Source organism: Gossypium hirsutum, chromosome A02, assembly GCF_007990345.1.
Source record: "Gossypium hirsutum isolate 1008001.06 chromosome A02, Gossypium_hirsutum_v2.1, whole genome shotgun sequence".
NCBI lineage: Eukaryota > Viridiplantae > Streptophyta > Magnoliopsida > Malvales > Malvaceae > Gossypium > Gossypium hirsutum.
In genome coordinates, this window is record NC_053425.1 from 34809147 (window position 1) to 34835945 (window position 26799).

Genomic DNA, 26799 nt, shown 5'->3' on the forward strand with positions numbered 1-26799 from the left:
TTACAAGATAGTTTTCGATATGCCATTTAACTATGAATGTTGAAAGTAAGTGTGGGTAAGAAATGATACACTAGTGAAATTTGAAAGAATTGAAGTTAATCCAGAAGCTTGTAGATACTATGTTTATATGAGTTTGAGTATAAACGGAGTAAAATGATATGTGTTTGTGCATAATCGGCCAAATAGTATTGTACTCAGAAAGTGTTATGTGATTTCGAACATTTGGTTTGTTTTTAAGTTCAACTGTTTAAATTTCTTAAGACTTACTAAGCTTATGAAAGCTTACTTTGAATGTTATGTTTCTCTGTTTATTTTTGTAGATCGTTGACTCTTACTATTAGCACGGGGATCGTCAGCACTTCGTCACACTATCTACTATTGTGGTTATCATGTGATTTGGACTTAGCTTATGGCATGTATAGGTTAGACTATAAGTAGAATGATATTTTGACTATTGTATATAAACCATGCGAATATGGCATCTTATAGAAGTTTACTTTTATAAGTTTTAAATTTGATCTTTGTTTGTGTCTATTAGTTATATAAATAAATGATCTTTTATTTAAGAAAAGGTTCAAAATTTTACTGTTCTGATCCGATTCCTAATTTCTGGTAACGTCTCATCCTATTCCGGCGACGGTTACGAGATAGGGGTGTTACATTTTTATTCGTATCAGAGCTACGATTTAGTCGATTCTAGGACTAATGTAGCACGTGTGAGTCTAGCTATACATGCCATAAAGTGATAAAATGATATTGTGATGATTTCTGACAGTTAAAATGTGTTTTTCTTAATATAATGAATTCCGATCCCGATCAAGTTGTAGCAAATGGTATTGAGAGGATTGAAACATGCTTTTGATGTGTCAAAATTGAGATAGGTATGAATAGAAGTATGATATACATTTGAAGCATTGAAATGCAACGTAATTTTGCTGAATGTGTTATGAAATAAATATGGAAAAGTATATTAGGATAATAGTGATGTATATTGTATACATGAGAAGTTATATTTTGGTTTAGGATTTTATGTAAATGGATGAAATATATACATATATATGTCATCTATTAGAGATGGAATTGCTGTGTAGTTTATACTTTGTTAATGTTATATATGATGTTATGTTTTAAATATGATAATGAGAACTTTGAAGAGAAAATAATGTATTTGGAATGAGCCTACATGTAAATGATATCTATGATATAATGTCAATGTGTATATGATATGTATATATTGAAACGAAGTAAGTGAATTACAAATATGATATGCTATATGAAATGTATTAAAATGTGAATAAATATGCATGAAAAATCGGTGATGTGTATTCGGGCCTTCGTGCCTAGCAGGCTTCGTGCCGGTGATGTGTATTCGGGCCTTCGTGCCTAGCAGGCTTCGTGCCGGTGATGTGTATTCGGGCTTTCGTGCTTAGCAGGCTTCGTGTCGGTGTTGTGTATTCGGGTCTTCGTGCCTAGCAGGCTTAATGCCGATAATTCGAGCAAGGTTTAAGTGTTCATTACTATATGAATTCAAAGTTAAATGAAAGAATACATTTAAAGTGTACATATATGACGTTTTATAGACTTGGTTAAGTCATTTCAATGTGTAATAACGAATGAATATGGGCATTATGTGTACGAATGATTAGAGGCACTGTGTGTGCAAATTCCTTTAACCGAGCACTATGTGTGCAAGATCGGTAATTGAGGCACTGTGTGTGCGAGTTCTTCAACCGAGCACTATGTGTACGAGATCGGTCAGTGGGCACTAAGTGTGTGAAATGAGATTCATGTAAGACCTCGTCTAGGACGAAGGCATTGATTTGAGATGTTGTGTAAGACCATGTCTAGGACATGGCATCGACTCGATAAGTGACAACATGTAAGACCATGGTTGGACTATGGCTTTAAGTAAACGATATACTCAGACAAGTACGACGCTCTATAAATTGACGATTGATTATTGTTTCGGCTGTAATTTTGTTATAAGTGGATACATGAAAAAAAAATGGTGGATATATTGTTAAGGAACGGATTTATGTTATATGTACACTTAAGTGCTTAGTTGAAATTGTGTTATGGATTTAGTCTATGAGATCCTCGGTATATGAAGTTATATGTGCTATTGCTGAATGGGCACTATTTTGTTAATCTTGTTCAAGAAATTATTTTGATTAAGTTTCGACATTCGAAAGTCTGTAAGAATTTTTTATGAATGCTGATAATTTTGGATATACGAGTTATGCGCTAGAATAAATCTCATGCCAGTGTATTATATTAGGCTTTATGCCTATTCGACTGTATACGGGTAACGTTAACTATGATTGAATGTACTAAATGAACTAAATGTTCAGGTACGTGGAAGTTGACTTTTCTTTTGGAAATAAGTTAAGTTGAATATTGAGATGCGATAAAGTTATAAAGGATATTCATTGGGATGTTTGAGAATATGTATACTTTCGGCCAGGTTACAGCTTATACATGAATGAAAATGTGGGTTATGAATATGTGAGTTGATGTTATGTATTATACATGTTAATATGTGATTTATATGTGTTTGAAATGCAAGTATAAATTCAATTAAGTGATTATTGCTTATGAAATCAAGAAAATGAGATGTATGTGTATACTTGTAGAAATGTTTATGTATTTGTTTTAAGATAAGAAAGTGATTTTATAGATCGATGTGAAAACAGTAATGAATTACAATTGTTATTGATGAGCTAATTTTGATATGGGCATAATTCAATAAGAGGACGTTATCCTAACTTAGTCGCTACTAAGATTTTCGGGGACAAAAATCCCTAAGGGGGGAGAGTTGTGACAGCCCTATTCTGACCCTAGTCGGGAAGTGGTTTCAGGACCGCTAAACCGAGTCGCAGAAAAAAAATTTAATATAATATTTTATGTCTAAAATATGTGATCATGCATGTGTGAAATTTGAATGCTTTGATTTTTGTTAATTTGAATGTTTTTCTAAATAAAAAGGACTTATGTGAGAAGCTTTGAATATATGTGTGGCTTATTTTAAGTGATTAATTATTGAATGATGCAAATAAGTGGGTTTGCATGTCAAATTGCCACTTTTAATGTTAGTGGCCGGCCATGATGGTTTTGGTGCGCAAAATAAGCATATTTTATATGTATAATAATGAATTGATATTTTTTTAAGTAGTTTATTGATATATTTATTAATATATAGTTATTGACAAAAATAAAATAAGAATGGGGGAAGAAAACAAGAACTCATCTTTGTTTCTTCACCTAGCCGAATTTCATAAAAAGAAGAAGAGTGAAGGATGGTTTTGGGGACCATTCGGTCAATTGGAGGAAAATTTGAAGGTAATTTGATGTGGTTTTGTAAATTGTTGATGAATTTGTGTTTCTCTTCTTTTTCTCGCCGAATCCCACTTGATAAATTTAGTTTATGAGGCATTTTAGATTCGGCCTTAGTGAAAATGAGTGAGGAAATTTGAGTTGAGGATAGAAGATAGTAAACGAATGTTCAATGGACAATTTGACACCAAAATTCATATGTTTATGAGCTTGTTTTTGAAAAGTACGTTACATGTGAGTGATTAGTTCATGAAGAGATTTTCGGTTATGTTGTTTTGTATGAGTAATGGATTGTTGAGTTCATGCTATTATGAATAAAATTGATTAAGAGAGGCTTGAGATAATTAAATATACATGTTGGTGGTAAGATAAGCATTCAGTTTTTATCATGGAAGCATAGGGAGCTTGTTAAAAGTTGAATTTTATAAAAGTTAAATGTGTGTGTGCTTGTGCTAGTGCCGAATGTGCCTAGGGTGATTTAGAATTGAGTTTGGTCTTATATGACTTGAGTTTTATGGTTTTGGATTTTTAAGTGTTGTTAAATACTTTGAATAATATATATAAGTGGCTTTGATATGTGAAATTCGGCCAAGTGGTTATAAGTATGATTTTAGAAATTCAATGATATTCGGCCGATTTGAATAATTCCTGGCACCTCAAGCAAATTAGTTTTAGATGTTATTAAATATTGAAATTATTTAAGCATATTACCAAATGTGATTTTAGTTAATGATTTGGTTATGAGTGCTGATTTGTTTTATAATTAGCCGAATGTGTATATGTATACTATGAGGTGGTTTAGCTTAAAGAAAATTAAGGTGCTCGGAAGGTGATTGTCGTGGATAGTTTAAGTAATGAAATTTAATTTCTGTTTTGTAAAGTGATGACATTGCTGTTTGCAAATTTGAATTTAAAAATTGTTGATTGAGCATCAAGAGCTTATGGGGACAAACTCAGATCGAGGAAAAAAAATGAAGGTAGTCGTGTAGTCGATATAGCCGTACGATAACTTTTGAGGTAAGCTCTTAAACGATTAAGTTGAATTTATGTGTGTAAAGATTAAATGAATATAGAATAAAGTTTTAGTATATGTGATATATAAATATATATTTTTGAATGATTAGTAATGTTCATAATATGAGCCGAAAATGGCTAACATACTCGATTGAATTGTGCATGGAAATGAGGTATATGCTAAAAGAGTTTTAGAGAAGGATATATGATCTCTGTGTTTCGGTTAAGTAATGATAAATAGAATGAGTATGAATTTAGTGAGGACTTTGTGTGATAGCCAAATGTCTTATGAACTAATATGTGTGAATGGTATTTTGAATACATAAGATAAGATGGAATAACTGAAAGTATCATGAGTTAAGACTCGAATAAATTACTATGAATTTCTTGTAAATGCCGAATAGTGATTACATTTGGCTATGAAATTATGCTTCAAATTCTTGAATGTATTTGAAATCACTATAAGGAAATGGTATTTTAATAAATTATGTGATGAAATTACCGAATGAATTCTGAGATGAATTGCGGATTAATGTTACAAAGTAAGTGAAACTACTAATGTGATTAGGAAATTGAAGAAGGGAAATTGAGATCTTAGTAAGTTCTTAAGTGTTTGAACTTTTGGAAATTTATGAGTAAATTGTAATAGATCTGCTTGGGACAGCAGCAATAGCGTGATTTTAGAAAATCACCATAAATTGTTGGAGTTGAGTTAGAGGCTAAAAAAATTATGTAATTAAAGCTTAATGAGTCTAGTTTCAAATGAAATCAACGAAAACATATGTTGAATTCTTTACAATGAGAAATTTGATTCGAAGTGAAGAGTGGTCAGATTAGTCAAACAGTGAAACAGGGGAAACTTTAAGAAAAATCTGGTATTGATTGGCCAAACCAAAAATTCTGAAAATTTTATGGATGAAAGATATATGGGTCTATTTTCAGGAAAAATACGACACTTGATTTGGAGTTTCTTAGCTCCAGTTACAAATAATTTAATGACTGTTGCTCAGGAAGACAACTTGTAGTGAATTTGTGATTATGTTGTAAACATTGATAAAACTGTTTGAGTTGCTTATAAGATATTGATTAAAACCATATGTGAATTTTGAATTGTGACGTTAGGAAATGATATATAAGTTGTTTTGATATGATGAAATTGATGTACAAGATATGTATATGTGGTGAGGCTGAAATGGCTAATATTAAATGTGTGCAAATTATCTAAAGGGCCTTTATGAAAGTGTGTGCTATCTTATTTGTATAGTGAGGCTGAATGGTTACTTAGAAATGTAATATGGTTGAGTGGTTATTTAATGAAAGCAAAGTATATGATGTATTAGCAAGTAATGATAAAAGCATTATCTTATATATGTGCTTGTGTATGTGGTGCAACCGAATGGACAATTGTGAAATGTACATATGTTTATGTGTATATAATGGCGCCGAATGACCAATTGTGAAAGGTGGGTATTATTAGATATTTGATGAGGCCAAAGATAGTAAAAAGTATTTAAAATAAATTGTGCTGAGATTGTATCCGGGTTTAAAGTCCCGTAGTCTTTGTGCTGGTGTTATGTTTGGGTTTTATACCTCGCAGGCCAAATGCTAGTGAATTCGATAAAGTATATGACTACGAGATCCTATGGTAAGATGATAAATTGAACTCGTATTACACATTAAGTGATTCAGGTATGTGATATATATATTATTTATGTGAGATTGATCTGACGAGAATTAAGAATGTGTAATGAGAAGCATATGAAAAGATGTGGTAAACTCATATGTATATTTGTATATGTGTGCATTCAGTTATTATGCAAAGTTACAAGATAGTTTTCGATATGCCATTTAACTATGAATGTTGAAAGTAAGTGTGGGTAAGAAATGATACACTAGTGAAATTTGAAAGAATTAAAGTTAATCCGGAAGCTTGTAGATACTATGTTTATATGAGTTTGAGTATAAACGGAGTAAAATGATTTGTTTGTGCATAATCGGCCAAATAGTATTGTACTCAGAAAGTGTTATGTGATTTCGAACATTTGGTTTGTTTTTAAGTTCAACTGTTTAAATTGCTTAAGACTTACTAAGCTTATGAAAGCTTACTTTGAATGTTATGTTTCTCTGTTTATTTTTGGAGATCGTTGACTCTTATTATTAGCACGGGGATCGTCAGCACCTTGTCACACTATCTACTATTGTGGTTATCATGTGATTTGGACTTAGCTTATGGCATATATAGGTTAGACTATAAGTAGAATGATATTTTGACTATTGTATATAAACCATGCGAATATGGCATCTTATAGAAGTTTACTTTTATAAGTTTTAAATTCGATCTTTGTTTGTGTCTATTAGTTATATAAATAAATGATCTTTTATTTAAGAAAAGGTTCAAAATTTTACTGTTCTGATCTGATTCCTAATTTCTGGTAACGTCTCATCCTATTCTGGCGACGTTTACGGGATAAGGGTGTTACATCTTCACTTGCGTACAACAGAGCTTCTCTCAGAATATGAAATTACAGATATGCATACATAGTCGTGTTTTTTTTTAAGAACAAGTTAAATAATATAGACTAAATATCAAGAACAAAACATAGCTAGGCAATCCATTCAACTCAAATCTCGACAAAAATAAGGATTAATTTAGGGGATTTCAACAATAATGGGTTAAAGGTTAATACTAAGTGTAATACAAGAATTGGTTTGTTGGGCTCAAGAGGGTTTACTAGGGGTTAATCGTGGAGGTAGGCTTTTCATGGCATGAGTGGGTTAATCCTAAGTGCCTTAATCATTTTGATATATCAAATCAAATGGTGTGGTCTCGACATGCATAATCAAGCAAGTTCTAGAATAACAGTTCAATACTGACGCACTCAAAGCAATTATAAAAGTGAGCATGAAAGGATGAATAGATGCTCAAAAGGCTCAAAAACCTCACAAAAAATTATGGCTTTTTGATGTTTAGACTCGTGAATTCTAATTCAAAGTAATACCTAGATTTGGGGAAACAACCTATAATTTAATTTCTTAAAAATCAACTTATCATGCTTGATTCTCTAATGTCTTAAAGTTTAAATAATCAATGCATAAATACCTATATTTTAATTCAAAATATATCAATCAAAATCATAAATCAATTAAAATTTATCCTAAATATGATGTGCGAGTTTTTCATGAGAACAAGGTGATTATTCAGGGATCTTTTTCTGATAGTGAAATAAATACCCCCCCACACACTTAAGATGTACATTGCCTTCAATGTACAATGATTGTTGTTAGAGAATAAAATTAAGATAGGGAGAGAAGTGAAACTTCCTGTATGATGAATTCCTCGAACTTAGAGTTTTGGAGAGTGATCAGTTTAAGGGTGGAGGAGGATACTCCAGCAGTTGTAGAGGTTCATTAGGCTATAAGTCCTACGCGAAAAGAATATTATATCTAGTGGTAGCTATGGTCGTGGTCGAGCTGGACATGGCAGTTGTGGAGAACCTTCCCCGGTGGAGTTGTAGTTCCTATGTAATGATGAGCTTAAGAGTTCTATATAACTGTGATAAAGAATAAAAATAAAATTCTAAAATCTAATAAAAATAATAGAAATAGTTTTAATAATAAGTAAAAACAGAAAATAATAAATAAATATTTCTAAACATCTTCATCGCTGGATGGTTCGCGAGGCAGGACTGGCGATGAGATAGGAAGGTGCTGACAACTCTGCTGTAGAGTAGAATCAGTGTTGTCAAATTGTTGAAAACACTGAAGCTCGAATTGGATGAGGTGCTCAGAGATGTTAGCATATGAAGCTGCCACGTGAACTAGAAGAAAGGGTAGTGGTGGCTAAGAATAGGGATCAGGGAGTGGAGAAGGGGAGATTTCGGCTAGGGCTTTTGAAAGGAAGAAGAAAATGAACAATGATTTGCTTATATAGGGGAGGGCCACACGGCCTAGGGCCATGCATGTATACTTATGAGGGTGAGCCCGTCTGTTTCAAATTTTGCAATTTTAGGTCGTGATTGGCTATTCTCCCATGCCCGTGTGTCTTGGGCGTGTATGGTACACAACCATATCGCACGGCCGTGCCTAGCGTTGTTTTCTTCTCTCCCGCCCATCTTAAGGTACCACGCCCGTATATTGTTATCCACAGCTTAACGGCAAGGGCGTGTCTCACGCCCGTGTCAAAGAAACATAATCGAGCCTTATCCCTGGCACGTCCGTGGGTTTCCATTCCCACGCCCGTGTACGTATCAAGTTCACCCACGGCCATGTCGCATGGCCGTGGGGATTTATCGCACCCCGTGTTTTGGGGAAATCATGTCCTACTTCAACACGGCCGTATCGCACAGTCGTGTCTCTTCCCCTGTTTGGCCACAGCTTTAGGCACACCCGTGTGCCTGGCCGTGTGTGCTGAAAAACTTTGCAATTCAAAGACTAAGTTAATTGATTCGAAGTGTGAGAAGTTAAAAATAAAGAAATCAAAATATGTTAGTGCTCGGGTTGCCTCCCGAGAAGCGCTTATTTATAGTCTAAGCTCGACTTACCTCTCCGTTAATTTATCATGGTGTTTGAGGAGTTCATACTCCTTGTTCCTGCTGTCAATCTTAAAATAAGGTTTTAATCAGGTGTTGTTTACCTTGAAAGTGCCGAACTTGGGATGACTCACCTCAACCATATCGAATGGGAAAATACTGAGTACCGTAAGAAGGATTTCCTCATTTGGTGTGGTAGTGACAATGTGGGGATCTGCGGCATCCAACAAGACTTTATCGCCATCCTGAAGTTGATTAGGAGAGGTATCGGGCTTGTTTTGGGTAGTTTCAATTTTTCACATGTTCTCAGTTTGTATACTCACCATTCATCTAGCTCCTCTATTTGAAGCCTTCGTTCCTCATGGGTGTCTTTGTTCTCTACATGATAATAGCGCACTGTCTCTGTTGTCTTGGTTCGAGGGGGTTCCTGCAAGGATGACTGAGTATTAGTTTTATCATCGACAGGTTTTATAGCGTTATCTTGAGTTTTAGAGGTTTTGACTGAGTCGCGTGCTTGAAGTGTTACTGCGTCGTCACCTGCACGAAGTGTTAGCTCTCCTGTGCCTACATTAATAATGGTTCTGGCAGTTGCTAAAAAGGGTCGTCCTAAAATTAAAGGTACCTCGTTATCCTCATCCATATCTAAGATGACAAAGTCTACTACGTAAATAAACTTATCAATTTTAACGAGAACATCTTCAATAATACCCTTAGAAAATCTAACTATTTTGTCAGCCAATTGTATGCTCATCCTAGTCTATTTGGGTTTACCGAGACCGAGTCGATTAAACATTTTATAGGGCATAACATTTATACTTGCCCCTAGATCAGCTAAAGCATTATTCACAGATAAACTACCAATTAAGCAAGGAATTGTAAAACTCCCTAGATCTTTTAATTTGTTAGGTAGCTTATTCTTTAGAATAGTTGAGTAGACTGCATTGAGTTCCACATGCGATGTAGCGTCTAATTTCCTTTTATTGCTTAGAAGTTCCTTTAAGAAATTTGCTAAGTTAGGCATCTGCGAAAGAACTTCAATAAAGGGTAAGTTAATATGTAATTTCTTTAAGATTTTGACAAACTTACCGAATTGTACTTCTGTTCTGTCTTTCGTCATCGCTTTAGGATATGGCACACGAGGTTCATGATTCGTACTTACCTGTTTGGGATCATGATTGTTTACCTCTTCTCGTCCTTTGTTCATCACATTGTTTTGTTGTATTTCTGGCTCGGGTGCAATGAGTCCTTCCTTATTTTGAGTGCTAATTGCATTGAGGTGTTCCCTCGGATTAGGTTCAGTATTACTTGGTAAGCTACCTTGTGGTCATTCGAAGATTAGTTTGGACAGCTGGCCTATCTGAGTTTCTAGTCATTGGATCGATGCTTATTGATTCTTAAGTGCTGCCTCGGTATTTTGGAAACTGGTTTCTGACATTGATATGAATTTTGAGAGCGTCTCCTCAAGGTTGGTTTCTTCTCTTATTGATAAGGTGGCTGTTGAAAACCCTGAGGATTTTGTGGCTTTTGATTTCCTTGACTACCCCAGGAGAAATTTGGGTGGTTACTCCAACCTGCATTATAAGTATTACTGTATGGGTTATTTTGATATCTAAAGTTATTATTACCCATATAGTTGACTTGTTTCTCTTCGGTTTTGGGATTGAAGGATTGATATTCTATATGCACACCTCCTCTGCTTGAGTCACACCTCATTACTGGATGTACCTGCGTAGAACCAAGAAAACTATCAATCTTTTTATTGAGAAGTTCTACCTGATTTGATAGCATAGTAACTGAGTCGACGTTATAAACGCCGGCTATTTTTGTTGGCTTAGTCCTCATGACTTGTAACTGATAGTTATTCAATGACATTTCTTCAATGAATTCATAAGCCTCTTCAGGTGTTTTGTTGTTGATGGTTCCGCCAGCAGCTGCATCAACCATTTGCCGAGTCAAGGGATTCAGACCATTGTGGAATGTTTGTACTTAAAGCCAAAGCGGCAACCCATGGTGAGGGCACCTTCTCAGTAGGTCCTTGTATCTCTCCCATGCATCGTAAAGTGTTTCTAAATCCATCTGCACAAAAGAAGAGATATCATTACATAATTTAGTCATTTTAGCCGGCGAAAAATATTTTAGTAAAAATTTCTCGGTCATTTGTTCCCAAGTAGTGATAGACCCTCGTGGTAACGAGTTCAACCACTGTTTAGCTTTGTTTCTCAGTGAAAAGGGAAATAACCGAAGACGAATGGCATTATCAGAAATGCCATTGATTTTGAATGTATCACAAAATTCCAGGAAATTTGCTAAGTGAGCGTTGGGATCTTCATCCTGCAAACCATCAAACTGAACAAACTGCTGTCTCATCTGAATAGTGTTAGGTTTTAATTCAAAAGTATTTGCAGCTACAACAGGTCTAACTACTAGATTCAGTTCCTGTTAAAGAAGGTTTAGCATAATCATACATAGTACGTGGAGCAAAATTTTGATTAGCCGCAATTGTAGGAGGTAACTGATTGCCTTGGTTTTCAGCTATCTTGTCGGTTGGGGTTTGAGTATCGTCTTCTTGTTCGTTCTCCGTGATCGTAAACTATGCTTTTATTTCTCTTTGATTTTTGCGAATTGTACGATCGATTTCTTCATCAAAAAGTAATGATCCTGACTGGATTTCTTCTAGTCATAAACTATAAAAAAATGCTAAGAGAGAGAAAAAGTAAATTAATAAATAATAAAATAAAATAAAATTGTAAGAAAAATAAATGGCTAAAGTAATACAAATTTAGTGTTCCTAATATTTCAGTTCCCCGGCAACAATGCCAAAAACTTGATCGCGTGATTCGTAACAAGTAATAAATATTTATAATGAAGGTCAAACCTAGACTAACTATTAACACGACGAAAAGGCAAGCGCACCTATCGAGCAATAGTATAGTAATGGCAAGACCGGGATATCGTACCCAAGGGAACCAAAAGTACTAGTAATAACTATCTTTTTATTATCTAACCTAGAAATAGAGAGTGGTTGCTTATTAAACTAATTAACTAGACTAAGAACGCACAGAGAAAAGAATTGGAGAATTGCTTTTGGGAAAATCGATTGACTGGAGACAATACCTAAGGAAAAATCCACCTAGACTTTACTTGTTATTCTGGCTCCGAACCGGATGATGTATTCATTCAACTTGTTCTGTAGAAATCCCTAAGTTATGTTATTATCACCATTCAAGACTAATAACGTCTAATCCCTAAATTGAATAACCGAGACTTTTCTCTAATTAACACTCTAGGGTTGCATTAACTCGATCTATGGATCCCCTTATTAGGTTTTACCCTAATCCGGGAAAATCTTGTCACCCTATTTCTAGGCGCGCAATCAACTCTGCTTAATTATGACAAAAGTACTCTTAGACAGGGTCTATTCCTCCTCCGAATAAGAGCATGTCTTGAATCAGTATCCTAGGATATCAAAACAAGAATTAAGTACACATAATTAAGAACAAGTTAAATATTTATCATACGATTCAGAAAATAATAACAAGATTCGTCTTAGGTTTCATTCCCCTTAGGTATTTAGGGGATTTAGTTCATAACTAAATAAGAAAACATCCCAAAAGAATAAAGAATACAAAACATAAAGAAAACCCAAAACTCCTGAAGGGAAATTGAGGAGAGTTCTTCAGTCTTGATGATGAATCCGACTTCTGAGATGGATCAATCGACTTCCTTGGGGTAATTCCTTACCCCATTCTCCGTCTCCCCTTTTCTCCTCCCTAGTGTGTATTTATAAGCTTTGGAATGCCTAAAAACCCCCAAAAGTGGCCTTCTCTGAATTGGACTTAACTTGGGCTTGACAGGGACACGCTCGTGTGACGTGATTGCCAAGCCGTATTTGATCTGTTAAATTGCACACGGTCGTGTGGGTCAATGGCCAGGCCGTGTGAATCGTGAAAACCTTGGTCGACACCCTCGAAAGACACGAACGTGTGAGCTACTCGTGTGGCAAGGCTTAGGCCGTGTCATCTTCTCGATTTGGTCTATTTTGTCCATTTTTGGCTCGTTTTTGGCTCTTTTCGCTCTCCTATGCTCTTCTAAGTGTAAAACATTAAATTAAAGCATTAGGAGCATCGAATTCAACAATTCTAATGAGAAATCATCCATAAAATGCATTATACATGGGGTAAAAATAAGTATAATTTATGGTTCGTCAGGTGGCACTTAGAAGGGGGACGTAGAGTAGGAAGCAAGGAATTACTCAAGGAAAGCCGATTGATCCATCTCAGAAGCCGGATTCATCATCAAGACTGAATATCTCCCTTCAAGTTGCTTCAGGAGTTTTTGGTTTTCTTCTGTTTTGTTATCTTTATGCTTTTGAGATGTTTTCTTTCATAAGTATGAACTAAACCCCCTAAATACCTAAGGGTAATGAACCCTAAGACGGATCTTGATATTATTATCTAAATTGTATGATAAATACTTAACTTGTTCTTAATTATGTGTTCTTAATTCTTGTTTTAATATTCCAGGATATTGGTTCAAGTTAAGCTCTTATTCAGATGAGGAATAGACCCTGTCTAAGAGTAAATTTGTCATAATTAAGGGGAGTTGATTGCACGCCTAGAGGTAGGGTGATAAGATTTTGCCGGATTAGGGTGAAACCTAATAAGGGAATCCATAGATTGAGTTAATGCAATTCTAGGGTGTTAATTAGAAAAAGATTTCAATTATTCATCCTAGGGTTAGACGTTATTAGTCTCGAGAGAGATAATAATATAACTTAGGAATTTCTACGGATCAAGTCAAATGAATAAATCGTCTGATTCAGAGTCAAATAACAAGTGAAGTCTAGGTAGATTTTTCCTTAGGTATTGTCTTAATCAATCGAATTTTCCCAAAAGTATTTTCCAAAATTTTCTTTTTGTGCATTCTTAGTTAGTAATTAGTTTAGATAACCAAACCTCTTAGTTTTTAGGCTTGATAATAAAAAGGAAGTAAATACTAGTACTCGTAGTTCCTTTGGGTTCAACAATCCGATCTTGCTGAACTATACTACTGTTCGATAGGTACACTTTCCTTAATCGTGATAATAAGTTAGTCTCAAGAACGATTCTTTCATAAATCTTTAAAACTTGTCACGAATATCACATAGCAATCTAATACCCTTACGAGACGGAGTTTATATTTGAGTAGCATTGTGAAGAAACTCACTAAGTTCTTCTGAACTTACAGAATTTGTCTTGTATATGTAACAGCCCATTTTCAGTGAAATCGGGACCACAAATCTAAGCTAGAAAAAAATTTATTTGAATATTATTGCATGGTCCGTATTATGATAGGAATGTTATATGAAAATTCTGATAAGAAAATTTTACCGATAATGTGTTTAATTATGGAAATGACCAAATTACATAGAATGTAAAAGTTGAGTTCTAGTAGTTATAAGTATCAAATAGCTATGGAATTCAAAACTCGAGGTCCTTTTATGGTAATTAGACCATTAAAGAAAAGTTAGTAGATATTTTTGATGAATCATCCATGGAAAAATTAAAAAAGGATAAGGACTAAATTGGAAACTAAAATAATTAAAAGTCGATAATAGAAAAATATCATCATTTTATATCATCTTCACCAAATTAAGACATGGAAACCGTAGGAAAGAGGAAAGTGTTCAAGCAGGCTTTATTGGCTTAATTGGGTAAGTATTCTTGTCCCGTTTTTAGTAATTTTTATATTTTTGAGATCAGGATAGCCTAATCTATCTATTTTGGGGATTAATTTGAAAAGTTATCAAAGTGAAAAAGTTTTTTCATGGATGTAAATACTGAAATTTTGAAATTTATGGTAGAAAATGAAAGGTTGTTGCTAGATAAACAAATTTTACGAAGTGAATTTTGATGAAATTATGATTTAGGGATTAAATTGTAAAGATGTCAAATTTACGGAAAAAATTCTAAATTTTGTGAAATACATGTACTGTAAATGTTATATGAAAATTTTGGTTAAGCTTGGAATAAGGATTAAATTGCATGAAATATATTTTCCGAGCCAAAGGACATAATTGTCATTTATGAAATGTATAGGGTCAAAATGGTAATTTTGCTTAGGGTGTGAATTGAATTTAAATGAGTATGAAATGGATTAAATTGATGTTAAATTCATTTATATGGATTCGGAAATGTCAAATAAAGAGTTAGATCTAGGAAAAGAAAAGGTGTCGGATTAGTAAACTTTTAAATACGAACAAGTGTTGAGGTAAGTTCGTGTAACAAAATCATGTTTATTTATATGCTTAAATTGAATATTGTATGTATGAATTGTGTAAATGCTATTGATGTGAAATTGAATTCATAATCGATAAAGCTGGATAAATGCTAGGTCCCGTATGAATAATGAAATTTGATGGATACAGTATTTTCCCGTATTGATTAAAGTCCTACATATGTTGCGGACAGAATATAGCTCGGATGAGCAATCCTGTTAAAAGCCTTTTCGAGCATCCTGTTATATAGTTCTTGCAAGCATCCTAATCGGTAGTGATTTTACATGTGTTGCACACTACCATAGCTCTTTGTGAGTGTCATGTTACATGATTCGATCGGTTGTGATCCAACATATAATGCGGACACAAACCCAACTCTACGTGAGCGTCCTGATATAGGCTCTTTTGAGCTTCTGACATGGCTCGCTTGAACTCCTTGTTACGCTATTCGGTGCTCCTTGATAAAAACTCTTCGGAGTTACCTGTTAAGCTCTATGAGTTTCCTGATTAAAACTCTTATGGGTTTCTTGTTCAGCCCGGATAAGCGTCCTGTTACATGGCTCATTTGAACATCCTGATATGTGGCTCGAGAATGTGCTTCCTGATTATGTGCCCTATCGGGTACCCCTGAACATGAATTGATGCATTACTGATTTTTATACCTCGTGTATACACCTGAGTATCCATCAAAATTTCAATGATTCAACGGATAAAACTCCTAACATGAGAAAATTTCGAGATTAAAAGAATTATGTCTTGAATGCTTCTAAAATACCTAAAAGTTTGTAGCATGATGAGCTCATCCATGTATATTCGATGTACATGTGAATTATGTGACTAACTTGCTTAATTGAGTATATGTGATTAGGCAAATTGCCAAATTGTTGGAAAGCATATTATTGAATGCTTATTTTAATAAATGTTATTGGTAAGTTTAATTCCTGTTATACGAACTTATTAAGCATTAAATGCTTTTTAAGTTTTCTTTTCTCTGTTTTATAGTGCTCAAAAGCTCGCTAAGGCTGGAGATCGGTCGGAGTATCATCACACTATCCACCAGTTCGTTTTGGTATAAATAGTAAACTTATTTTGGTATAATGGCATGTATATGTTAACTTGGCCAATTGTTGGCTAGTAAATGGTTGTTTAAAATCTAGCCATTGGAATGGCTAGTGATAGTTTGTCTTGGTATATTTATAAGGTTAAATCATGATAAATACATATGTGTTTAATATGGTTCAATTGAGTTATGTTAAACATGTATGTTTATAAAAGGTAAGATTATAAACATGAATGCATGTGATGATATGTCATGTTAGATGATAGAGTTGGTTTGGTTATAATGCTTGAATTGGTTGGTATATGAATGCAAGTATTGGTGTAGGTTGTTGGCAAATGTGGGTGAGAAATAAAGCTAGGAAAATGGCTTTATTTTTTCCACACGGGTAGACACACGGTCATGTGTCTTGACCATGTATGACACTCGGCCTGGCACATGGACGTGTGGTTTGGCCGTGTGTCCCCTGCATCTTAAAATTTAGAAACAGAATGCTCAAAATTGGGCACAAGGGCAGAGACACTGACGTGTTACTCAGCTATGTGTAACACATGGCCTAGAACACGGGCATGTATCTTGGCCGTGTGAAACCTACACATAAATTTTGAAAATTAAAATTAACCACATGGCCTAACACATAGTCGTGTGGTTACCGTGTGACCTAAGTTAGAGAGTTACACGGGTATGGACGCGAGCTGGGACATGGCCGTGTGCCTCCCATCGAATTCCCACATAGTCTGAGACATGAGCATGTCATTTGGCCGTGTGAGCTACATGGCTTACTCACACGGGCGTGTGACCCTTGTACATAAGAAAATTTTTGAAATTTTGCAAAAAAAAAATTCTGAGATCCTGATTTAATCCTGACTTGTTTCTAAATTGGGGCTCAAGGGTCCATTCAAGGGATGATATGATTAGTTTCAGATATGAACAGTAAATGACATGAATTATTTGTCATTTTTCTGTAAACTCCAGTAATACCCTGTAACCTGTTCCAGCAATAGATACCGATTGGGGGTGTTACAATATATGCAGGACTAGTTGGACTAGGAACTCGAGGAGGGACTAATTCAGACCGTGCCAGATCCAAGATCAACGTCAAAGAGGTGTCATGCAGTTAGGAAGGGGGTACCTTCAGAGGTTTCGCCTCAGGGGCAAATATATTTGTAACTATGTAGTTTCCTTAGAGTCTGAGGTTGAGGCAGTGAACTTTTAAACTTTTATTTAAAATTTTGCCTCTGTTGTAAACATTTTTAAATAAATGGGTAATATAGTCTAATTTTAAAATAATGAGTTCTAATCTTGTACACAAACCTAGTTCCATTGTGACACTCCATACCTAGATTCGGTGGTCGGATCGAGTAAGTGTGTTACAAATATAATATAAAAATATTTAGTATTTTGAGTTTAGGAGGTGAAAGGTGTAAAAAGCAGGTTAGAGTTGAATCAAGGGAAAAAACCCACCCTTTTTTACTGTTATCTTTAATCAAACACCAAAAAATGAAAACCCAACTTTTCATTAATAACCTCTAATATAAAGTTCAAATGGTAAAAACAAATTATCGCCACATGTTTGTGATGCACTCGAAAAACACATTTCAAAATATAACGTCATAAAGACTAATGTGGTCCATTGTGTATAAAGTTTTAGTTGAATACTCTTAATTGAGTTTGTTGATTACTATTTAGAGTTTAAAATAATAGGGACAATAAAGAAACTTTACCTATATAAACATAAGAAATGGGGTCACTTCAACAATAGGAATTAAGGGGTTCTATTGTAAATGTTCATTAAGAACAAGATGAGTGTATAGATGTATTAGCACTAAAAGTGAATATTTTGATGAAGTTATGAATGAATATTATGTTTGGTGCATCCTCAATGTTAGTATAAGGAGTTGCGGTTCAGCCTGCGATACTAATAACTTCATTAAAATTAAAAGTACATTAGTTAATTAGTGATTTAAATCAAGAGATATCATCTTGTATGCATAATCTCTTTTTGTAATTGCCCAAATTTTGGTGAAATCGGAACAGTGGTTTTGGGACCTCAAATTCAAGTCGAAAATAAAATTTATTTTTATTTTATTATATGATCCGTATTATAATAGAAAAGTCATTTGAAAATTTTGATAAGAAAATTTTACTTATTATCTGCTTAATTAAAAGAAAGACTAAATCGCATAAAATACAAAAGTTGAATTCTAGTAGCTAGAAGGATCAAATAGCTATGGAATTCATAACTAGAGGTCCTTATATGATAATTAGACCATTAATAAAAAGTTAGTAGATATTTTTGGATGATTCATCCATGGAAAATTAGAAAAAAGGATAATGACTAAATTGGAAATCAAAATTATTAAAAGATGATAAGTTATTAAAAAGAAATAAAAATCATTTTTATGATCTTCTTCCCCGAAATATTCCATGGAAACCTTAGGAGAGAGAGAAGAAACTTTCTTGGCCAAATTAGGTAAGTTTTCTTGTCCTGTTTTTAGTAATTTTGATATTTTTGAAACCGAGATAGCTTAATCTATCTATTTGGGGGATCCATTTGAAGAGTTATCAAAGTATGGAAATTAGGTCATGGATGTATATGCTGAAAATTTGAAATTTATGGTAGAAAATGAAAGGTTGTTGATAGATAAACAACTTTTATAGAGTGATTTTTGATGAAAACATGATTTAGGGACTAAAATGTAAATTTGTGAAAATTGAAGAAAAAATTTGAATTTTGTAGAATATATGTGCTGTAATGGTTAGGCTTGGAATAGGGAGTAAATTGCATAAATTTCATTTCCGAGCCTAGGGACGAAATGGGAATTTATGGAAAGGTAATTTTGGGTAGGTTGTAAATTGAGCCCACTTGAATATGAAATGTGATAAATTGATGTAAAATTTACTCGCATAGATCCGGATAAACCAAATTCGAAGCTAGAACGAGGAAAGAGGAAAATGCCGGATTAGTAGATTTTACGTACATAAACATTGTCGAGGTAAGTTTGTGTAACTAAATTGTGTTTATTTACATGCTTGCATTGATTGTGTTTATGTAAATTGTATAAATGTCCTAAATATGTGAAATGATTACATATCTGATCAAGCCCGATAAATAAAAATGTTTAAATTAAATGATAATGCCTAATAGATGATAAATGATAAACGATGAGAATGTTAGTTATATGCTTGAAATGAATGTGGAATGTGTTTATTTGAATTATATGAATGTTATGGATGTATGAAAAAATCACATGCCCAATAATGCTTGAGAAAAATGTTTAAATACCGGTTGAATAAATGGAAAATCGATGGATATTTGATTTCCCGAAATGAATGGGGTCCTGCATCTGTTGCTGACGGATTTAGCTCGAATGAGTATTCCTATTGACCTCATTACAGAAAGGATTTAGCCCAGATAGACAATCATCATATAAGTCCTCTTGAGCATATGTTATGGATTGGATTTAGCCCGGACAGGTAATCCAGATCAAGCTCTTTAGAGCATATGTCATAAAAATGATTTAGCCTGGACTGGTAATCCTTTTGTATACATGTGTGGCTCGAAAGTGTACTCTTTGATATAGTACCTTATGGGTACCTTAGACACGAATTGATGGATCCTGATTCGTACACCTCGATTGCATTACCCGCGTATTCATTGATATTCCGAATAAATTCAATGGGTGACAAATCCAGACATGAGAAGATATGAATGATAAAATGAGTTATTACACATATCCGTCTAAAACACAAGAAAATGATGATACATGACAAATGATATATGAAAATATGAGATGATGATATTAGTACATGGACTTTATTTGATTAATATATGTTCATTCTTGACTATGGACTTATACACCTTGTGTAACACCCCGAACCCGAGACCGTCACCGGAGTCGAACACGAGGTGTTAACAGACTTTAAACCACATATAAAAAAATTTCCCAGACACCGCCAGTCTGCGTACTAGTCGCTTTAAAAATCATATCTTGAGTTCAGAAACTCAGAATCCAGTTCCGTAAATTTTCCCTGAAACTAGACTCATATACCCATCTACATATTTATTTCTAGAATTTTTGGTTGGGCAAATTAGTACATTTTATTAGTCAAAGTCTCCCATGTTACAGGGATCGACTACACTGACCTTTGTGCATTACGACTTGGATATCTCCCTGTACAGGGCTTCAATACTGATGTCGTTTGTTTGTATAGAAACTAGACTAAAAGAGGAATCTATAAATATATGGCATGACTCCTAATTGTCTCTGGTTAATTTATAATGAATTTTCAAAGTCGAAACAGGGAATCCAGAAACCGTTCTGGCCCTGTCTTACGAGAACCTGAATATCTCTTAACATACTGTCCATATGATTGTTTCGTTACTTTCCTATGAAAATAGATTCATCAAGGTTCGTTTACATAATTTATTCACTATTTAATTCCATTTCTACTATTTTTAGTGATTTTCCAAATCTACATCACTGCTGCTGTCAGCATCTGCCTTTAAGGTAGACTTTACCTATTTCATAGTTTCCATGAATCAACTAGCCCTTTTAGCATAAATAGCACAATTTATGATAGTGATTAACCATTCCCATGGCCAATCCTTGTTAAGCATATCCACACCTCTCAATAACCATATCCATACCAAATGATTATAACATTACTCAAACATATATAAGCCATTTTCGCATGGCTAACCAAAATTATACAAGTCCAAAGGGTCCATGACCCACAACAACCGGGTAGTCCTATACATGCCATTTCGAAGTTCAACCAAAATTGTACCAAAAAGGGGGGCTTTGATAGTGTGGGCGACTTCGACTTCAAAATCCCGAGTCCGATAGCTGGAGAACCAAAATCTATAAAACAGAGAATCAAGGAGACGGAGTAAGCAATTTATGCTTAGTAAGTTTTGAGCAAGGGATTCCAGCACAACAAAAGTATAGCATTCATGTAGCTAAACGGATAATTTCATATGCACAATTTTTCAATATCATACTTACTTCACATTACCAACCCTTTTATTCATACACAAAGATCAACTTAGCCAAAGGCCGGTAGCTCATTTATCAACTGAGCGAATACTTATTTGTAAGGGCTCAACTAATTCAAAGCACATACGAAACATACCTCAATGTTGGGATGTTTCAAGTGTATTAACTGAAATTTTTACAGCAAGATCATTCATTCCCAAATCACGTACCTTCGGAATTTAACCGGATATAGCTACTCGTTCAAATGCCTTCGGGACATAGCCCGGTTATAGTAACTCGCACAAATGCCTTCGGGACTTAACCCGGATTTAGTAACTCGCACAAATGCCTTCGGGCTTAGCCCGGAATTAGTATCTCGCACAAATGCCTTCGGGCTTAGCCCGGAATTAGTATCTCGCACAAATGCCTTCGGATCTTAGTCTGGATATGGTCACTTAGCACAAAGCCTTCGGGACTTAGCCCGGACATCATTCAAATAACCATGCACATTTAACAATAAATCATAGCACATTCGTATTTCATTTTCGTTAGCAAAGCTCAAACACAAGACACTTATCATTCTTGCAATTTCGGCTCAATAGCCACACACAAAGAGCATGATTTTAATTTGCTTAAAACATGATCTAATCAAATCATAATTTAAGCTCTTTTACTCAAGAACTTACCTCGGATGTTGTCGAACGATTCCGATAGCTATTCGACCACTCTTTCCTTCCCTTTATCGGATTTAGTTCCCCTTTGCTCTTGAGCTTAATTAAACGAATAAATTGATTTAATCATTTGAGCATCGAAAAGAGGAACACAAGGCACTTAGCCCATTTTTATACATTAGACATTAAAGTCACATATGTACGGAATCATGAATCAAACTCAACATTTTAGCTAGTTTTCCCCCTTGGCCGAATTTGCTAAGCCAAGACAAAAGCATCAATATGCTTGCCTCTAACCGAATGCATGCAACATCAAATCTTCTTCCTATGGCCGAATATGCATGTCTATGTTGGGGCCGATTGCAACACTTAATACATTCTACAAGTATGGTCACTTGTATTGACTAAACACCATTTTGTTTCAAGTTCAAAACTTGGCTAATACACACATATATACACTAGTAAAGCATCCTCCCCCTTTCCATCAATTTAACACATGCATTACTCATTAATATACAAAAATTATATTCGGCCTTAGCACACAACTTGCTAGCCGATTCTTCTCCATCTAGCAACCAATGCACATATGTGCTCACTCAAAAATGCTAAAAGAAGATTCAAGAATCATCAATCCACCATCACATGCATCATTAACAAACTTCATATTTAGCATGCAATGGCATTAATACAAAATCCACCTAGGCCGAATATCATCCCCATGACATAGCAAAGATTTGAACCATGGGCTAATTAGAACTCAAGCTAGCAACTAAAAAAAAACATGCATGAATCTCATGGCACAACCTCAAACATACCTTGATCTAGATACAATTATGGCCAAACCTCCTCCTAATCCTCTTCCAAACCAAACATGAAGCAAGAACTCCTTCCTCCTTCCTTAGAATTTTCGGCCAAAAGAAGATGAAAAAGGATGAACAAAATTTTTCTTTTCTTTTCTTTAACTCATGGCAATGGGGGGGGAAACAACCACACATTTTTTTTCATCATATTCCCTTTCATTATTTAATTTCCATGCTCATTATTTTATTGTTTCCACCCATGATGCACCAACACAACATGTCTATGACATGTCTTGCCCATCACACTTGGTCTACCATGCTTGTCATGGCCGGCCACTACTAATAGGGGGGGAAATTGACATGCAAGTCCCCCCTTTTTCAACATGCACTAATAGGCCCTTATGCTTTGACCTATCACATTTCAAAATTTTCTCACATAAGTCCTATTTGATAAAATTCACTTACAATTAACAAAATTCAAACACGAAATTTTCACACATGCACATGTACATATAATGAGCATCAATTATGACGGTTAATTATTTTTATGACTCGGTTTAGTGGTCCCGAAACCACTTCCCGACTAGGGTCAATTTTGGGCTGTCACAACTCTCCCCCACTTAAGAAATTTTCGTCCCCGAAAATCTTACCGGTAAATAAGTTTGGGTATCTTTCTTCCATCGAGCTCTCGGTTTCCCAAGTAGTTTCCTCGATCCCGTGTTTGAGCCATAACACCTTAACTAACGGAACCCTTTTGTCTCGCAACTCTTTCACTTCACGAGCTAGGATACGAATCGGTTCTTCTTCATAACTCAAGTCAGATTGAATTTCAACTTCTGAGGGATTAATCACATGTGACGGATCGGATCTATAACGTCGAAGCATCGAAACATGAAAGACATCGTGAATCTTTTCAAGTTCAAGGGGATCAATCTATACGCAACCGGACCAACTCGTTCGGAGATTGCGTACGGCCCAATGAATCTCGGGCTCAACTTGCCCTTACGGCCAAATCTGAGTACCTTTTTCCAAGGCGAAACTTTAAGAAACACTTTATCTCCCACCTGATATTCAATGTCTTTTCGTTTTAAATCCGCATACGATTTTTGACGATCTGTGGCTGCCTTCAGACTTTCACGGATTACCTTTACTTTCTGTTCGGCATCTTTAATCAAATCAACTCCGAAAATTTTACTTTCACCGAGCTCGGTCCAAAACAATGCTGTACGGCATTTACGACCGTACAAAGCCTCGTAAGGTGTCATCTTAATACTTGATTGAAAACTATTGTTGTAAGCGAATTCAATCAAAGGTAAATACCGTTCCCATGAACTACTGAACTCGAGGATGCAACATCTCAACATATCCTCAAGTATCTGAATTATCCGCTTGGATTGACCATCAGTTTGGGGGTGAAAAGCAGTGCTAAAATGCAGCTTGGTACCCAAAGCTTCTTGCAATTTCTTCCAAAATCGTGAGGTGAATCTCGGATCTCTATCCGACACGATAGAAATAGGTACCCCGTGTAATCTCACAATCTGAGGAACGTACAATTCAGCTAGTTTATCCAATGAAAAATCCGTACCCACGGGGATAAAGTGAGCCGACTTAGTCAGTCTATCGACAACAACCCAAATCGCATCTTTCTTACTTGCTGACAATGGCAGTCTGGACACAAAGTCCATTGTGACTCGATCCCATTTCCACTCGGGTATCATGATCGGCTGAAGTAATCCTGAAGGCACTTGATGTTCCGCTTTCACTTGTTGACATATTAAACATCTCGAAACAAAGTCGGAGATGTCTCGTTTCATACCATGCCACCAAAAGCAACGTTTCAAATCGTTGTACATTTTCGTACTCCCCGGGTGAATTGACATTCGGCTACAATGGGCTTCGTTCAGAATCATCAAAATGAGTTCCGAATTCCTTGGAACACACAAACGACTTCTGAACCTCAAACAATCATCATCATCAATTTGAAACTCCAATTCCTTGTTCGGAACACACTCAGCCCGTTTTGCAACCAATTCATCATCAACTTTCTGGGCTTCACGAATTTGATGAATCAATAATGGTTTGGCTTTTAATTCAGCTACTAACACATTGTCGGGTAGAACAGACAAGTGCACATTCATCGCCCGTAAAGTAAACAATGATTTCCGGCTTAAGGTGTCCGCAACCACATTAGCCTTTCCCGGGTGGTAATCAATGACAAGCTCGTAATCTTTCAACAACTCAAGCCAACGTCTTTGTCGCAGATTTAAGTCTCTTTGAGTCATCAAATATTTGAGACTTTTGTGATCCGAAAATACATGGCACTTTTCACCAAATAAGTAATGTCGCCATATTTTTAAAGCAAATACGATGGCAGCTAGTTCAAGATCATGGGTCGGATAATTTTTCTCATGTGGCTTTAATTGTCTCGACGCATAGGCCACCACTCGACCTTCTTGCATCAATACGCAACCCAACCCAAGTAGGGATGCGTCACTATAAATGACAAACTCTTTGCCTGATTCGGGTTGCACTAAAATTGGAGCTTCAGTCAAATAAGTTTTCAGTTGATCGAAACTTTTCTGACATTTCTCCGTCTATTCGAACTTAACATCCTTTTGAAGTAGCTTCGTCATTGGTGTGGCTATCATCGAGAAACCTTTGACAAATCGTCGGTAATAACCGGCGAGTCCCAAAAAGCTCCGAACCTCAGTAATATTTCTCGGAGGTTTCTAGTTAAGTATGGCTGAAATTTTGTTCGGGTCAACTCGAATACCCGATGCGGATACCACATGACCCAAGAAGCTAACCTCTCTTAACCAGAACTCACACTTACTGAACTTAGCATATAACTGCTTATCCCGCAAAATTTGCAACACTAGTCTCAGGTGCTCAGCATGTTCGGTCTCATCTCTTGAATAGACCAAGATGTCATCAATGAACACAACTACGAACCGATCCAAATATGGTCTGAAGATCCGATTCATCAAATCCATAAATACCGCAGGGGCATTAGTGAGCCCAAACGGCATCACTAAGAATTCGTAGTGACCATATCTCGTTCTGAAGGCAGTTTTGGGTATGTCCGAATCTCGAATTCGCAACTGATAATAGCCCGATCTCAAATCTATTTTTGAGAACACTGAGGCTCCTTTTAGTTGATCAAACAAATCATCAATACGCGGTAACGGATATTTATTCTTTATCGTCACTTTATTCAGTTGACGATAGTCAATGCACAATCTCATGGTTCCGTCCTTCTTTTTCACGAACAATACTGGTGTACCCCAAGGTGAGAAACTTGGTCGAGCAAAACCTCTATCCGTCAATTCTTGCAACTGAGCTTTCAACTCTTTTAACTCGGTTGGTGCCATACGATACGGAGCTATCGAAATCGGCGTAGTCCCAGGTACAAGCTCAATACCAAACTCTATCTCCCGAACAGGTGGTAAACCCGGTAATTCTTCAGGAAAAACATCCGGGTATTCACAAACCACCGGCACAGATTCGGGTTTCTTTTCTAATTCTTTGTCATCAAGTACATACGCAAGGTATGCTTCGCACCCTTTTCTTACATATTTTTGGGCCAACATTGAGGATATTACAGCTGGCAACCCCTTTAAGTCCGTAGACTCAACTCAGATCATCTCGTTATTTGCGCACCTCAAATCAATAGTCTTGCTTTTGCAATTCACAACCGCATCATGCGCGGTCAACCAATCCAAACCAAGAATAACATCAAATTCATCAAACGGCAAAAGCATCAAGTCCGCCGGAAAATAGGAACCTCGAATTACTGGGGGACATTTCTTGCACACTTTGTCGACCAGCACGTAACGACCCAAGGGATTTGACACCCGAATTACGAACTCAGTAGACTCAATAGGTAAAGTCTTACTGGATGCTAAGGTTTCACATATGTAAGAATGAGTAGAACCGGGGTCAATCAAAGCAATTACATTAGTATCAAAGAGAGTAAAAGTACCGGTAATAACATCAGGCGAAGAAGCATCCTCGCGGGCACGTATAGCATAAGCTCTAGCAGGCGCACGAGCCTCGGATCTGGTCGTAGCATCTCTAGATCCTCTCTGACCACCACTAGCATTGCCCGTATTTCCAGATGGTCTACCTCGAGCAGTGGTAGCACCCGGTTTCCCACTCTG

At 35.7% G+C, this 26799-nt stretch overlaps 1 non-coding gene across 1 annotated transcript; it reads left to right on the forward strand.

Annotated features, from left to right (window-relative positions):
- Window positions 1–10878: 10878 nt before the first annotated feature.
- LOC121217410 (small nucleolar RNA R71) lies at window positions 10879–10985 on the forward strand. The gene has a single exon (XR_005913516.1). It is a non-coding gene; the product is annotated as a small nucleolar RNA R71 (small nucleolar RNA).
- The last annotated feature ends 15814 nt before the right edge of the window (window positions 10986–26799 follow it).